Source organism: Cenococcum geophilum (genome assembly GCF_001692895.1).
Source record: "Cenococcum geophilum 1.58 unplaced genomic scaffold K441scaffold_1, whole genome shotgun sequence".
Classification (NCBI taxonomy): Eukaryota; Fungi; Ascomycota; class Dothideomycetes; order Gloniales; family Gloniaceae; genus Cenococcum; species Cenococcum geophilum.
The window spans coordinates 2,091,642-2,095,976 of NW_027137559.1; positions in this window are offsets into that span (position 1 = coordinate 2,091,642).

The following is a 4,335-nucleotide window of genomic DNA, read 5'->3' on the forward strand; positions in this document are numbered from 1 at the left end:
TAGCTAGGCTTAGTTATTTTAAGAAGTATACTATAGGGTATAATACTCCATCCTTATTATATTAAGATAGGATACCTCTAGTAACGTAGTTAGATAAGTTAGCTTTTATAATACTTATTTAGTTTAAGTTAAAGTATTAAAGTATAGGCGCGGTAGTAAATATAACCTTTAAATAAGTAAAGGCCTTTTTATATTCCTTATTAAAGATAAAGGCTTTATTCTTTTAGGTTAGGGCCATAAGGGATAAAAGTAGGGCGGAGAAGTTATTAATAAACCGTTAGTAGAAATTGGCAAATCCTATAAAAGCTCTTATATCCTTAACATTCTTAGGTCCTTACTAGTTTATAATTACTCTAACTTTCTTTAGGTCTATTTATATACTATTTATAGAAATAAGAAGCCTAAGGTATAGGACTTCTATTTTATAGAATTTATATTTATCTATATTTAATTATAGACTAGCTCCTTATAGGGCTTATAAAATAAGATTAACATATTTCCGGTATTTAGTTAGGTTATTACTATATATTAGAATGTCGTTAATATAAGTAGTATAGAAGATATCTAGGTAAGAATATAGGGTGTTATTTATATAATGTTAGAACGAGCTTAGAGCGTTTATGAGGCCAAAGGGTATTACTAAGTACTTAAATAATCTATATTAGGTACGAAATGTAGTAAGCTATTTATCTCCTTTTATAATGCGGAGGCGGTTAAATACGGGGATAATATTAAGCTTTATATAGAAGCGAGCCTTACTTAATTAGTTTAGCGTCTCTTATATTAGCGGGATTGGATATTAGTTCTTAACGGCAACGGCGTTAAGAGCTTAGTAGTCTACGTAAAAGCATAGTCCGCTGCTTAGTTTCTTAACAAAGATTACTAGTACGGCTATAGGTAAAGAGCTTACTCTAATAAATCCTTTACATAGGTTCTCGTCTAGGTACTTTTATAGCACTTAGAGTTTATTTTAGGATATCCTATATAGGGGTCTAAATCTAGGCTACTTTCCTTCTTTAAGTACAATCTTATAATTATACGGTCGGTATTCCAGTAGCTTATTAGCTTCCTTCTATAAAAATACCTCTATACAGTTATAGTACTCTACTAATACCTTTATAGCAGAGTTGGTATACTTCTTTAGTACTAAGGCCTTCTTAATATTAGCTATTGTAATAGTAAAGATTGAATATTTAGGTCTTTTAGCAAGTTATACTAGCGGGGTAGCTCTAATTATATAGATATCTAGGGCGTTAAATAGGCTCTAGTCGTCTATAGTTTCTTATATAGTTCCTTACTTAATTTTAGGTTTAGTATTAGGTATAGAGTTAGTATTAGATTTGGGTTTAGGTTTTTTAAGTATCCTTTTTATAGTAGAATACTAGTCCTTCTAATATCTTTATGTAGTAAGCTTAAGCTTCTGCCTGGCTTTAGGCGGTATAGCGCTTAAAATTAATTTACGGGGTTTAGTGGAATTTTTGGGTCCTTAATAGATATTGGTAGAAATCTTATATTAGTAGAATTTAGTGGAATTCCTAGGTTGGTAGAATCTGGTAGATTCCTTAGGCGTAGGGTAGATATTAGTGAAAATCTTAGGCTAATAGATTTTAGTAGATTTCCTAGATTTTAGTTTAGGGTCTAAGTAGTAAGTTATAAAGCACTTCTACTTATAATGGGAGGCGGTAAATAGAAGCTTAAGGTTGTTCTAGTTAATAGTTACCTTATATAGCTTTATCTAGAATTATCTAAGGATTACTAGGTAACTTAAGGTGATTAAAAGGAGCTTAATTAATTCTTTATGGTCTAGGTATTGGAGTCTTAGGGCTGTTATATAAGTAATACGGCCCGAGATAGTACGTTTACTATTAAATCTAAATACGTTAATATGCCAGTTAAGGGGTATTAGGGTAAAACTATTATCTTATACAACGATCTTATTAATAAATTTTATACTGCTAGCTCCTATATTAATTAGGACATAAGTATTAACCTATTAACCTTTTTACTAAAGACGGCAATTAACGGTTATACTACAATTCTAAAAGTTAGGGTTTGCTATATCTAAAGTATTTAATAAGATTCTATGGCATAGCTGTCCTAAAGAGCAACTTAACTCTAAAATATACCTTTTAGTGGCGAGCAGAAAGGGGTTCCTATAGGATATTAGTTATAGCTTTATCCTTATAAGTAATACTTACTAGATACGGGGCTGGTGCTAAATGAAGATTAGAAATAGTAACTGGTAAATTAATACGGTAAACGGCTGCTAGTATTAGCCCTTTATAAGTCGTTTTAGGACATAGGGATAGAGCAGTATCTTAAGATATAAGCCTTACTTCCATATTTAAAGTAAAGGCCTAGCTTAATACGTCGTTCTTATTTAGGGGACCCTAGTAAAGCGTATTCTAAGGTCCCATTATTAATATCTATAGCGTTAGGGTGCCTTGGTTGGGTTAATAACTTAATAGGCTTTTATAAGGCTATTGTATTATATTAAGGAGCGGGCTTTAGTATTAGGCGTAGTATATTATTATACCGTTTATTAATAACGTTTATATAGGTATTAAGGGCTCCTAGGAGGTCTACGCCTATTAGGGAGGTCTTTAGTTTAGGGCTTAGGGATTTAATAAGGCTATTAATTAGTGCGGAGTCGTTCCAGCATGTTTTCTTTATATAACGGTTAAATTTAGAAAAGTATACTAGGAAACTTTTCGTTCCTTAAGCTATGTAGTTTATCTTTCTCTAAGTAATAGCTTAGCGGTTTAGGTTATTATATAAGGCTTTAAGAAGTATAACTAGGCTTTATACTAAGTTTAGCTAGAGAGGTTTAATAAGGTTAGCTGCCTTTCTTCCTAGTTAACTTAGGGCGTAACAGAGTTAGTTAGCTTTAGTTAGGTAATAGTTAGCGTTACTAGTTAGCTTATTTTTAAGCTAGCCCAGAAATAATTAGAGCTCTTATTATTTACTAGTAAATACTAGGGGATCTAGTAGTTATTTAGATTATTTTAATACAGTAGTTAGGTTAGGGTAAGTAACTACTATGGGTTCGAGGCTCTTATTCCGCGTATTTATCTCTAAAGATAGCGTTTGGTCTTAAGGTCCTAGTATAGGCATCTTAAGGATGCGGACTTCTTCTTAGGGGTCCTTAATTAATTACTAATATCGTAGTTCTTATTCGGCTTATTATTAATTTAAAGTAGCTTAGTTTTATATAAGGGCGTTTATAAAAGACTTCTATATCTCTACTAATTATTTTTAGAGTACGGATATAATACTGGCGGCTATTATAGATGTATAATTACAGCACCTGTTGTACTAACCGCGTGCCTACGCGTTCGGTACACTGGCCACGCGTTTACGCGTTCGGTGTACTAACTACCCGCTTACGCGTCTGGTGCACTCCTAGGGCACTAACTAATTAAGGGGGGAGGATGCATTAGTATATAGACTACGTAGTTTGCTTTAATATAAGAGATAGTCACCACTATCCCAAAGAGCATACGATACTATACGTATTTCGTGCCCCGGGATATGACTTACTTATACTATTAAGTTAGTATAAACACTAATTAGTAAGCGCGTATAGATTAGTAATTACTTAATACCCCCCCAAGCGATATATAACAGCGACCACCTATTTAGACTCCTAGTACGACCTGCTAGAAGGTTGGAAGTCAGGGATTGCGGACTTATCACTAACTCTGTATACTTATTTAAGTCTTAGTACGGTTTACTAAAAGTTTATAAACGCGAATATAGACCTATATAGAACCCCCTATCCTTAAACCTTAAACCCCTATTCCTACTATAACCTCCCTTAAACCCTTTACGGAAACCTTTTACCCTCCTACAAACTACTATAGACCCGCTAATTACCTTTACGGACCGTTATAAGACCTTATAGAGACCCTTTACCCTCCTGCAAGCCGTTACGGACCTACTAATTACCTTTACGGACCGTTATAAAACCTCTTACCCTTTCGCAAACTGTTATAGACCCGCTAACTACCTTTACGGAACACTATAAGACCTCTTCCACCCGTTATATACTACACGATATAGTATAGCAGACATTAGCAAGTAAATTAATAAAGGTTAAGAAAAGTGGAGGCAGGGAGTTAACCTTACGTCTATAACTAATGTTAACAACTATATTAAATTTAAAATCCTTAAGTATAAATACTTTAAGCTTATAAACAACGACCTATAGGAGTAATACTAGGAAGACTTTGCGGACTTTATAGAAGCTATTTTTAAGGCCTGCAGCCCTACTACTATCTATAACCTACGGACCCTTTTATATAACTAAGGTGTATAGATTAAAAGGGATAAATA